The 13,972-nt window shown below is 35.6% G+C and overlaps 1 protein-coding gene across 2 annotated transcripts in view; it reads right to left on the reverse strand.

Moving 5' to 3' along the window:
* Nucleotides 1-8,872, reverse strand: part of LOC117426604 (beta-1,3-galactosyltransferase 1-like) — a 79,888-nt gene extending 71,016 nt beyond the window's left edge. Inside the window, exon 1 of one of the 2 annotated variants that reach the window (XM_034044353.3) lies at nucleotides 8,759-8,872. The gene's annotated coding sequence lies outside the window, so the exon portion shown is untranslated. The remainder of the gene's footprint in view (nucleotides 1-8,758) is intronic. The other variant, XM_034044355.3, reaches the window with a different exon arrangement.
* Between the last annotated feature and the right edge of the window lie 5,100 nt (nucleotides 8,873-13,972).

Genomic DNA, 13,972 nt, shown 5'->3' on the forward strand with positions numbered 1-13,972 from the left:
TGATGGGTGTTATACCTGAGCTTTAATCCTAACCTTATTTCACTTTAGAATTTCCTACATTCAAAGTCAATTGACCGTTGGTGCTAGAATCTGACTGGTAAATTGGAATGCCAGAATATTATGATGGGCACTGCATGTTTTAAAGCCAAAACTTTCCCAGTGTGTGCCAACTAAGGGCTGAGGGAGATGGGGGTCTACATTCTATGGCATTCTTCTGGAGTGTGTGAATAGGGTTGTACAGACTGCAACTGGGTGGGGTTGGGACAAGAATCAATTATAATTTATTTTTTGTTATTTATTCTTTTTAAAAAAAATAAGAATCAGTTTCATCTGGTAAATCATTTACATGCTAAAAGGTACAGTTTAGGAACTGCGGCAGGTGTTGCAAAGTCACAAATGAAATGATCATTTTAAGCATCATTTTAATGTGGCACAGCCATCAAAGCAAACGCTGCAAAGTAACTCAAGATTTCTAGTTTCTAATGATATTGTCTAGTGACACTCTAGGTTATAACTCATACAGCACAGAAGTGGAAGATGCTACTGTGAATGGAGGGGCTGCAGGCACTAATGTACTATTTCTACACTTCTGCTGCATGTTTACCATGCACCACTGTGATCACAAATGCCCAGTTTCTGTGAAGAACATTATAAATAATTAATAGCTTGCACTGTGCTCAGTAACCACCAAATTGTTATTTCTTTTATGAAAAGGTATTAGAAAAAGCTTTAAGATGGTCCATGTCCGAGCCCCCTATAGGTACAGTATGCTCACCAATACAGCAGGGAGTTCTACAATTCTCAAGTGGCAACTGAGTGACTCCGAGAATGCCTCTATCGGGCGTTGAATACCAAGTATAAAAGAAACAAAAAAGGAAATAAAATCCTGAAGGTACCGAAGCGACAACTTTACTGAGGCAACTAGAAGCTTTGAGGGAGGAAAACAGAAGCAAAAACTGATAATTTCGAATTCTTCCCAGCACATAATTTCTCTATTAACAAAACCCTGTAGCCCCACAGTTATTGTAAAGCATGTGCAAATTGGCCAGAGGGACTATTAATAAAGTAGTTGTGTGCATGCTGGTAAGAGAAATTGCAGAGCCTCAAGCTGCTTGAGTATAAATGGATACATGGGAAAAAGAAATGCCATTACTGCCACAGTCTAAATATCCTTATATTTTTAATCTCACCCTTGTTTTGCTTCAAAGCTGAAAGGGGCATCACACTGCCAAAACTGCCAGTCAGTGACTTCTAAAGCCTGGGTCACAAGGCAAGTCTCAAGAAACATACAATATCTTGCTTTGTGAACCGAAGATTACTTTTTGAATAAAGATTCATTTTACATAACATCTCCTGGGATATTTCTTCTAGTGACAGAGCAGCAATCATGTTATTAACATATGTGTCTCATGACAGCCATCATTCTGGATTCTGATGTTAAATTATATAAAAGATGGCAGTCTAAAATGCTGCATAGCAGAGGCAATGTTTAATTCTACAGTACCTTTGCTGTCACACCCTCACACCTTTCCATTCAGTCTGTGCTTGCTGATGACTGCAAATACTGGAGATTGTGCAAAGAATATATAAAATAATAAGAGTCATGCCCCACCTCTAAAGTGCTTCTAGAAATGCATATATAAACAACATAGAGAAATGAAAGTCAGAGCAATGTGTAGCAAAAGATCATGTATTAATTAGAATCTGAGTATATATGGTTATTTTTTTGTGTTTTAATAATAATAATAATAATAATAATAATAATAATAATAATAATAATTCCTTAAGCCTAAAAATAAATTAAGAGGAACAGTAGTTCCTCGCGCCAAGTTATCAGCAAAGCGCGAGAACTGCCAGAGACTCTCTATACAGCATGGATAGTTTACGTGTTTTCAGGGTATTGGCGCAGCAAAAGTAAACCAGCCAAAAGCACTTTTAATTTGTAGTTCCCAACACTCTTAGGTGAAATGTAGAAAAAAAGTACCTGTCATACAGTAAGAGAAATAAGTCACCAAAGTAAGGTAAAATGTTTCGCAAATGATTTCAAACTGTGCATTTCAGTATCCAGCCATACCTTCATTTGACTGCACTGTCCGCTACAGGACATACATATTATTATTAATTTCTTAGCAGACATCCTTATCTAGGGCGACTTACAATTGTTACAAGATATTTTACATTACATTATTATTATAATTGTAATAATTACATTACATTATTATTATTAATAATGTAAGAATTACATTATAATTGTTACGTTATTTTTTACACATTATTTTTACATATCAACATATCAATTCATTGCTTTCACATTTTTTTTTTAAATGTTAAAAAAAAGAAATTATAAATTGAATACAGTAATGAAAAGAAGTTTTAATACTATTCTCAAAACAGCAGGCTGTATTCCATAGTGCTGTTGGTCCTACAGTTTTACTCTTACGTTTGTGTGGATATTTCCCCCAAAACAACAACGAACATAGTTTATAACGTTTCAAATTAAATAAGTGATAATACAGTATAATGTCTTTCTTAACAGCTTGTAAAAACAAGTAGCTCTCAAGTTAAGGGGAATCAAAGCAATGAACAGAGAAAAATGGGTTATCTGGAAATATGCAAATTTCAGCATTACAAGGGCCAATCAAATCACGGGAAAGTCACCTAAAGGCTTCTACATTCACACTCAAAGCACAGTAGGGTTCTAGGGTTCCAACTAGGGTTCCACCTGTAATTTGTAACTTACGTTTCTTATCAATAAATTCACATTTACTATTTTAACTGTTTTATCTTTTCATACAACGTAAAACATTTTTACTGAATTAAAAAAAAAACTGTTATTGTTCAAAATTGAAGATTATATAACATGGCTAGGCAAAGGTCTGCATGCAGCTACCAACAATTACTAGGCACAAAACCCCAGACCTGGCACAAGCAGATAACTAAGAACCTGAACTTGAGGCATATTTGGAAGCGACTAAGTGTAAATCACAGTCAGCACATACTGGGACAGAAACAAAAATCAGATCCCTCTTCGCATAGTATATAATAAGTAAAAGTTAAAAAAATTAATATTTTATGTTTTTTTTACATTTGCTTTAGTAATTTCTAAATATTGTGTATATAAACCAGTGGTCATGAACCCAAAATAAATGTTACTTTTCTTAACTTGAATATATGGTAAGACTAATGTTTCAAACATATATTAACTAAAAATAAAAGGTCTTCGTGAATTTATATAACAAACATGCACTGTTTGTACAGCGCTAAAATGTACATACTGGAACAGTTACACCCCTGCTGTTTTAATGTATTGTACACAGTATTGTACACTTACGTGGAAATTTAACTTACCTTTCAAAGTTGCTTTTAGGCTTCTTGTTAACGACAGAAAAGTAGGACAGTATCCCATTACGTTTTTTATCAGACATTACTATCAGTGGTGTCGTGGTAAATGAAAGTTTGGTGGCGTTGAACAGATAGATTGAACAAATAAACATGAACAGATTGATTGTTATTGCCCACCCACCGTTATTGTCTTTTCCAATGAGCACACAGAGAGGTTGACGTGAGTGTGTGACCGCACTCAGACAGCAGAGTTTGCTGTCTCAACGTCCAGAACGAGGCGACAGCGATATTCTTTGATACATTTTCACATGTGTGTGGTCAAATTCAAACATAGTTTGCCAGAAAAGATTTTAATTTATTTTCAAAAAGGTTCCAAAAAAAGTGGAGGAACTCGGCTTCCAAAAAAAGTGCCGGAACGGCATTCCGGTGCATTGCGCCAGGACTCGAGCACTAATATACTACGTGAACGGAAAATAGGCTGTAAGCTGATGATTCTGAAAAAATATCCACATTGCCACTGGTATCATCAATGGTGCAATAGGGAAACTTCAAGCTGTTTCCTATTATCTAGAAAACCCCATGATGGTCAAAACCATAACCATCCATTTTAACAATGGACACACACATACCTTTGAACACTCAAGGTCAAAGTTTGAAGTCATGGCCAGGGCCTACATTGTTCGAGAGCAGTTTCCAGTCATCGGTGCTCACGCAATCACCATTCCCATTCATAAATGCAAGGGCATGACACTCAAAACAGTGATGTTGGACTTTGGTAACTCCATTTTCTCCTGTGGTCAAAGTTTTGTGACACTTTCTAGAGTTACTTCCTTAAGTGGCGTCCACCATATAAACTTTGACCCCACCTGCATTAACCACACAGCTGCTTATCCCACGATTTCCACGTGGAGTGCAAGCGAGTCCAAATTTGTCACTCCTGTGAGAATAGCGTGGAGGGGGTTATAGGTGCATCTGCAAAGTTTAACACATCTTTTTGACGTGCTGAGAGTGAAAAATAGATGTCTGTGTCTATGTAAAGAGAATGAAATGCAGGTATTTATTTATTTTTGTATTGGCTGTAAGGAAACCTTGTCAGGATTGCTACTGGTCAAAATTACCTATTTATTTATTGTACCTACACTTCACAGATAATAATGCATATAAGAGTGCTATACACCCATGCCTAGATACAGTATATGACGCGATTGTAAATTTGCGATGGAAGTTTTCTGATGTATATGTGCTAGATAAAGACGTTAGCATTGATGAAGGTTTGAAGTGTGTCTGCTTTGAAATCTATCACACTAAAAATAATTCCTAAAAACTGATATGCCTGCACAAGTATAATGTTATTATAATGCTGCAATTGTAAAAAAATATGTTAAATATAATGCTGCCATTGGAACAAAAAATATGTTGTGATCTATATTATAATGCTACAATTGTAAACACATTGTTGTTATTTTGTTATTTAAGTTCTATTGAAATACTGTATTTCTGTTTTTCATAATAACAATAGAAAGTGTGCATTTAAAAAAAACATAGCAAAAACTGTTTTGAAAACTGTCCAAATTGCTCATTTGAGGGCTAAGAATGAAAAATCTGCAAAAAAATAAAAAAAAAGAACATTTTTAACATGGAAATTACTAGAATAAAGGGGCAGCTGGGTGGTTAAAGCACTTCCATCTGCAGTTGCAGAGTACAGCAGGCTGACAAGTCTTTACTGCCCTGAGTTGATAAGCTTAAAGGAGACCAACACGCACAAGGGACGCATGGTGAAGGATTGTGTGTATTTCGTATGTCAAGCCATCACCAATGTTCAGAAACAACAAAAGCTACCACATTCTGAGGGAACAGCTGCAGTCACACATTCAATCAGAGGCTTGCGCAACCTCCTGCTATGCAAACACCGTGTTACAATGTCTTCTTCACTGCCAACTTCTGAAAGAGTCATTAAAACAGAGTGAACAACAAGCCCTCAGGACTTTTGTTACCAATGATGATCAGTTGCCATCCACGACATCTCTCAGTACTGTGGACATTTGTCACTTCTTAGGAGAACCCTTCAGTACAGTTCAGCAGAAAGATGTTGTTGAGTTTCTCACCAAACTGTGTCAAACTTGCCCAGAAATATGTGATCTGGTTTCAGTTACCACAAGGCACGACATGCTATGTACACAATGTTTGTACAGCACATCAAATCAAGAGGTGGGGCATGTTTACTCTCTGCATGTATCTGATGGTACACATTCCATGTGTTTGGAACAGCTAATTAATATGGAGCACAAGTGGGCACCCATTGATGGTGGCAGTTGTGACCACTGCCAAAAATCTACACTGCTTAAAACGCAAAGTCCTTGAGTCAGCAGGAACATTGCTTACAGTCCAGCTTATGCTTTGGCAAACCAAACCAAACGGGAATATTACAAAGTGACAAGATGTGATTTTACTGGTGTGCACAGGAGTACAATTAATGTCTACAACTGGAATTACAAATTATCTTCCATTATTGTACACAGAGGAAGAGATGTTGCTTCAGGACATTATGTGTGTGTCCTCTCAGTACCTGGCACTACAAAGTATTCTATGCTTTTATACTTTTGTAAGTAACTAGCAATAAAGACTTGGATATTTCAATGCTTTTTTTACTATCCATTTGAATTGGTCAATTTGAAACCTATTAAAAAACTAACAAAAAAAAACACACACAAAAAAAATCACATATTGAAACTTTGAATGCTATGAAAATAGTCTAATATTATAACTGCATTCAAATGCTTTTGCCATTATACTTGCAGTATAGTGCAATTGCTACTGGAACACAAAGAGAATGGGTTCGCAAAAGGATTTGCCTCTTTCATTCCTCCTATGTGCTAGGAATATTTTATACAGTATAAGACAAACATGTAAAGTTTCTTTTGAAGAAGTAACAAGTGAAAAGTCATGAAAAAGGTTGCCATCTTAAAAACACATTAAAAAATGAGTTTGTTCTCAGACAACACAGAGTTATCTGAACCAGCCAGGTTGAATTAAACCATTTATCTCACAGAAACCAGGGACCAAAGAGCTTGCATACTTATAGTGCATAACTTATGACAGAATATACTATAATCAATGACTAAGTGATTGCCACATTCACATTCTTTATCATAGAAATTTAAAAGGTTCAACATTGAATTCTCTCACTGCATCTATTAGACCAACCCTTAACAGTCAGTGTACACTAATTCCATGTTCTCTCCTCTGTCAAGTAACTAATACCTGAGATATTTGAAAGCCACATACAGTACAGTATTTCCCCCTGGTCATAATGAAAACCTCTAGGGAACTGTACTTCATTATTCATCTTGTTGCCTGGCTAATCTTAAACCAAACCAATACCCCTCTTTCTTCTAATGAAATGATTGTAGATGACATGTTGCTGTTTCAAAATGGTCATAAGATTAGGAATGTTTTAATTAGAAATATTCATTAGAAGAATATGCCATCAGATTCTTAAACTGTATCATTTACACTTACACTTATTGACTGTGCTAAATTCACAAAGAAGTACTAAAAATTAACATTCCAAAATTGCGTAATTAACTATAGACTGTGAAGCAATATTGTGACTGATGTCGGTGTTTAGCAAAGCTGAACATTTACAGCATGATAGTAAACTACCTGAAGTATGAAGACTTTACATTCGTATTCTTTACATTTACTAGCCTAAATTATGATAAATATTGGTATTTATAGACACATCTAATGTATGTAGCATAAAATCTATGGCTGGATTTTGTTTTCTGAGAACAAAAAAAGGTTAAAGGCATTCCAAATATTTATGGCTCACTGTCATTGTGTACCCTGCTTTAAAAAAAAAAAAAAAAATCCATTCATTAATGAATACAACTTTGAAGCAAGAAATATCAACGGACTCTTCCCCAGGGCTTGAGAAAAATCAATGATTTGAAAATACAGTTTGAAGAAAGACTAAATCAAATGATCATATTAAAGAAAAAGATTCAGAGGCCATCAAAGAACTGAGTTGCCTTCAAAAACGTTTTGTATATCACCAAACTAATATTTGTTTGTAGTTTTACACAATGTAGTTAATTTACAAGCTGACATTTTGATTACATAAAAGCATTGGAATTAAGGTCTCCATTTCATCTTGAAATAACTCCTAAGTCATAATGGTGTCTACTGTAACATTAGCTGGGGAAATGTTCTATGGATATCAGTGATAATACGCGGTATCACGTCATAATGGCAATCTTACACACAAAGCTGTTAAAAAATAAATAAAAAAGAGCGTCAGTTCATGTGACTGTAAGGTACAGACAATTAATAACATCCACTGAAACTGTAAGCAAAGGCAATATTTGATTAAAGACTAGCGTTAAAAATGACAAACTGAGATTTTAGATGTCTGTAGACAATAACTTCTTGCTTTGATTATGCATAATACAAAGCTCACCGGATGAATGAAACATCAGCTTTAATAATATCCAAACATCGGCTATATATACTAACATCCATGATACGCTGCTGGACCCCAAATGGCCATTATACTGTATCACTAAAACGGCACAGCCGATGTGCCATAAAACTTAATCTGCAGTATTGTCAATCTGTTATGGCTTGATGATTAAACTAAAGGTACCTTTTAATGAGGTTGTGTCGTATATGTCACTTAAGGTTGGTCTAAATCAATAAATGCAACAGAGTTAAAACTAACATAAACAAAAATCGACTTAGAAAATGTTACCGTTTTTAATTGTTTACTTTTTTTAACACAGTCGTTAAGTTATATGCGTTGCAACTTGTAATAACAATATACTGCTTGTGTGGTACATGCCTTAGTTTAGTTTACAATATTGGTCTTGCTGCATTCAATGAAATGAACAGTAGAATAACTAATCGGCTGATGTGTGTGTCCGGCAGCCAAACTGCTATTAAAAGAAAACAACAAAACCATACTATAAAAGCGAACACCCTTTAAAATCAGTCTTTACAGAATGAATTCAATTCTGTTTGGGATGCTAACTCCAAAAGCTTTCTTTTCTTATCTTTCAGTAAAAAATAAAATAAAATAAATAAACAAATCATTTAAAACTGCGAATTTTGAAACCAAGTTTAATATCAATCTCAGAAAGAAAGACACGAGTACAGTGTCTAGTACAGTGACTGTCCTAGTATTAGGGGACAAGTGCATCCAAATAAATATTATTACCGAAGACTTAAAAAAAAAAAACCCCGATAATCAGCGGTTAAGTGGCAGCACTGTACATATCCTCTGTGAAGGTTACAAAGCATGCATCGCTACAGCTGGGAAGCTGTGCTAGTTTTGCATCAAAAATATTGAATCAGCAATGCTGGAGCGTTAAAAATAAAGGGCAAACCATAGCGTTAGGAATAAATATCTTGTACGTACCGGTTTGATTATTGTAGCCATCCCGCAGTTGTGGCTCTAATGCTACGAGTGTCCCCAACTCAGCATCTCTGGACAAGAGACTATATCGGTCTCAAAGAAACGTGATAGCTAGACTTGACAAGGAAGCTGTCCAATCAGAGTCACAGCATTTAGCATCATAGCCAATCCGTCTAAGAAATGGGGCTAGTATGTGCAGCACGGTAGACTGTCTGTGAAAACGAGAGAACTCCTTATTCACTATGGGAATGGAGATATTTGTTCAGTTACAGTTGGGTACCCTTCTACTATATATATATATATTATAATGGGTTCATGCCACTGTAATTTTGTTTAGTAATTAAAGGTGGTTTTAAATATCTGTCCGTGGATCAGACATCTGTCCAGCAATCATTTTCTTAAATAGCAGTACCACACTTGGGCATTTCTGTATAAACATCACAAATGAGCTTGGTCGATTTGCTCCTTTTACTCCCTAAGTGCAGTTAAATGTGACTGTTCTACAGAGTTCTTGAAAATGTGTATTCAGATTAGTTGTCCTTCTTTGTTTATTTGTCTGTTGCTGCAAACGTTATAACTGCCAGTGATATATGCTAGTATAAAACGCCCACCTTTAGACCCTAAGTATTACAAAGCTAGTCGAAAGCTACAGGACTGTGTGAGCACTTTAGAGGACAACAGAGATTTTAAGTAAAATTACCACTGATTGACTTTTAAAATGCACTACAGTCGTTACATAATACTGGGTTTCATAACACATTCTATTTGTGTAATGTATCCCTCGGTTTATTAATTGTTCATTCACAGGCTTCAAAGTCTGTAGTGTCTTTCTTTCAATGCATTACGCTGTATTGTCAGAAACAATAACTTATGATCCATCTGTTATGTCTGTGTCATTGTTTAGAAAACAAAGAACCTCAAAATTATTCATATGTAATGTAATGGGAACACTGCCATTCCTAATAGTCACAAGATGGTCATACTATATGCTTTATCTAGATTTGTGATGGATTCAAAAAATGTGGCATATGTTATATTAACATCAAATTATTTTGCCTGCCCTAATCTCAAGTCCTTATATTTATTTATTTATTTATTTATTTATTTATGTGTTTGTTTATTATTTACATATTAAACATTCTAAAACAAACAGTGGTCAGTGGTGTACTTAATCTAATACATTTAACTGAATTCCAGATTTTCTTGTTTAGTTAGAACAGTTTGAACCAGGTCCATTGATTTGAATGAACCCATTGATGTTGTCTTTTCAAAACCTGGTTTATATTTATTGGCAGCCACGTAGAGTGAGGCACAGTATACTAAAATGGTGCTTTCCATCTGTCTGTCCATCCTTCACGCTTCGTAACTCACAAGCTCAGTGAGACAAGAATGTCATTGACACACACAAAACATACAGTGTAAGGATAACTGTTATCAGAATACCTGACCAATTACAGTATAATACAATGTATTCTGTGTAGGGTAATAGTGTTATATACAGTACCAGGATGCATGATTATACGTTAATATTGTCTTTGCTCTTTTGTTTAAGAATGAAAAAAACTACCCATTCAGCATTACTTTATTACTTTACTGCTTTAATTTGCTGTTTTGTTTGGAGTTTTCTGGTAGAAAGAATCGTTGGCGAGATCACACGTTGGTGAGAAAAATAAATAAATGTAAGTACAGTGCCTTGCGAAAGTATTCGGCCCCCTTGAACTTTGCGACCTTTTGCCACATTTCAGGCTTCAAACATAAAGATATGAAACTGTAATTTTTTGTGAAGAATCAACAACAAGTGGGACACAATCATGAAGTGGAACGAAATTTATTGGATATTTCAAACTTTTTTAACAAATAAAAAACTGAAAAATTGGGCGTGCAAAATTATTCAGCCCCTTTACTTTCAGTGCAGCAAACTCTCTCCAGAAGTTCAGTGAGGATCTCTGAATGATCCAATGTTGACCTAAATGACTAATGATGATAAATAGAATCCACCTGTGTGTAATCAAGTCTCCGTATAAATGCACCTGCACTGTGATAGTCTCAGAGGTCCGTTTAAAGCGCAGAGAGCATCATGAAGAACAAGGAACACACTAGGCAGGTCCGAGATACTGTTGTGGAGAAGTTTAAAGCCGGATTTGGATACAAAAAGATTTCCCAAGCTTTAAACATCCCAAGGAGCACTGTGCAAGCGATAATATTGAAATGGAAGGAGTATCAGACCACTGCAAATCTACCAAGACCTGGCCGTCCCTCTAAACTTTCAGCTCATACAAGGAGAAGACTGATCAGAGATGCAGCCAAGAGGCCCATGATCACTCTGGATGAACTGCAGAGATCTACAGCTGAGGTGGGAGACTCTGTCCATAGGACAACAATCAGTCGTATACTGCACAAATCTGGCCTTTATGGAAGAGTGGCAAGAAGAAAGCCATTTCTTAAAGATATCCATAAAAAGTGTCGTTTACAGTTTGCCACAAGCCACCTGGGAGACACACCAAACATGTGGAAGAAGGTGCTCTGGTCAGATGAAACCAAAATCGAACTTTTTGGCAACAATGCAAAACGTTATGTTTGGCGTAAAAGCAACACAGCTCATCACCCTGAACACACCATCCCCACTGTCAAACATGGTGGTGGCAGCATCATGGGTTGGGCCTGCTTTTCTTCAGCAGGGACAGGGAAGATGGTTAAAATTGATGGGAAGATGGATGGAGCCAAATACAGGACCATTCTGGAAGAAAACCTGATGGAGTCTGCAAAAGACCTGAGACTGGGACGGAGATTTGTCTTCCAACAAGACAATGATCCAAAACATAAAGCAAAATCTACAATGGAATGGTTCACAAATAAACATATCCAGGTGTTAGAATGGCCAAGTCAAAGTCCAGACCTGAATCCAATCGAGAATCTGTGGAAAGAACTGAAAACTGCTGTTCACAAATGCTCTCCATCCAACCTCACTGAGCTCTAGCTGTTTTGCAAGGAGGAATGGGCAAAAATTTCAGTCTCTCGATGTGCAAAACTGATAGAGACATACCCCAAGCGACTTACAGCTGTAATCGCAGCAAAAGGTGGCGCTACAAAGTATTAACTTAAGGGGGCTGAATAATTTTGCACGCCCAATTTTTCAGTTTTTTATTTGTTAAAAAAGTTTGAAATATCCAATAAATTTTGTTCCACTTCATGATTGTGTCCCACTTGTTGTTGATTCTTCACAAAAAATTACAGTTTCATATCTTTATGTTTGAAGCCTGAAATGTGGCAAAAGGTCGCAAAGTTCAAGGGGGCCGAATACTTTCGCAAGGCACTGTATATCAATGTTCTTGGTGATTGTAAGTTTAGGATGATATTTCTTGTAGATTTAATAGGGGCTAATTTTGGATTATGTATATATTGTTTAAAATACATTATATTGGGTTATATTGGGTTTATTTTAATTGAAACTATTTTTGTTGTAGAAGATGTAAAATGACATCCTTTTTTTATGGATTTTAGGTCACGTGACAAAGTGGGCAGGTATAAAAACAGGTGAATTCCACCAGCAAAGGGGTGGGAGTCAGTTGCTACAAAACCATCAAGGCGAGTGCAGTGGTTCATGAGAGGTGACTTGTGATAGGATTTAGCAGTTGACATTTGTTTGTGAACTGTGAACTATGAAATGTGAAACTATGTTCTATATTGTGACCGTATTGTAAAGAAGACAATATTTATATCTTTTTGATAAAAAAGTTGAAATGTACAGGTGAATTCCCCAATTAATAAAAATGCTATTTTTTCCTTACAGGCTAATTTAAATAACAGTTTTGTTATGACTCTAGCGGATAACCAAGGAAAGTAAAGCACAAAGTCTGTAAGAATGTTGGAATGTCTTCCAATAATGACATTTTCTTCCCCAGGCTAGATTTAATAAAGTCATGACTTAATAAAGTCATTACTGTAATATAACTTGGTAATATGATGTAACCAAAAAAAGAAACCTAAAAAAATGATTATAATACAACCTCTATCTATTGCGATGGGCTATTCAGTTAGGCGGCTGCTTAATGCATGTTCCCTGATTTATATTACATTTGAGAGAATCATTTAACACGATACATATCCGACACTATTCTTTAGATTTAGAAGGTACATCAAACCTCATGAATGTGGACTTTTTTCATTCAGCTGTTTCTAATGGTTTATAATGTCACAGTGCCCAATTGAAGTGCTTTAAAAAAGAGAGAGAGAATATATCCCAGGCAATGGGTTGTGAAAGTACTTAACACAGATCACATTCGGTCTATTATAGCTGTCAGCTGCAACTGATTAAAGCATGAATGCCCACAGTGGGCACTACAGTTAGATACATTACCTGAAATGCCATTTGTTTTCTGATGCCAGAGGTTTATATTCATAAGGTTTTTAATTCTACTATGATGTGGACAGTCAAAGGAATAAGAATATACTTTTTACATTTAAATCACTCTCCATGCTCCCTGTTATGTAGTTCTGTGTTTTATTTACTGTGTGTTTTGTTTCTCTGTGCTGTGCAGTAAATAAAACCGGGCAGAATGAAACAAAATATAAACAAAGTAAAAAGATTAGTAGGTTGAGGAACAATTAGCTACAGTACATTACATTTTAATACATATGAAAATTGCCTTGGATCATATTTCTTTTCATCAAGTTTGTTGTTATTCTGAACAATTCCTTTGTGATTGCAAATGCTAACTGATTTTTAATATAGCCGTTTCATGGATTTTTTTTTTTTCTAAATTGTAATTTGTTAAATATCACTTTAGAAAAGGCCCTGATAGACGCAACAGACAGGGTTTTATAATTCATGTTCAGCCATAATATATTCTGCAGCTACCATTAACTGCTAGATAATAAACAGCAATAATGATTCATATTGATAATGCCCACTGCAATTTTGTGTATGATTTTTGTAGTGGCTTGAATTAAAGTGCTCAAAACTAGTGTTAAGATAATGACCTTGGCTGAACTGGTCTGGCTGGTTTATAGTCCTTGTTGTTCCAAAGTCTGTGACGCAAATGATAAATATGGAAAGGGAAATGGAAGGGAAAGGACCTATTGGCTATGTAGGGTGTGCGTCGGTCATCTGCCAGGAGGGTAGTACAGTGCTAAGATCAAGAAAGGTCACTTTTCAGTCAAATTAAATTAATGAACTAGTTTTGAGAAATAAGAATAATATAATAATTAAAATCAATG

The sequence above is a fragment of the Acipenser ruthenus genome, chromosome 11 (genome assembly GCF_902713425.1).
Source record: "Acipenser ruthenus chromosome 11, fAciRut3.2 maternal haplotype, whole genome shotgun sequence".
NCBI lineage: Eukaryota > Metazoa > Chordata > Actinopteri > Acipenseriformes > Acipenseridae > Acipenser > Acipenser ruthenus.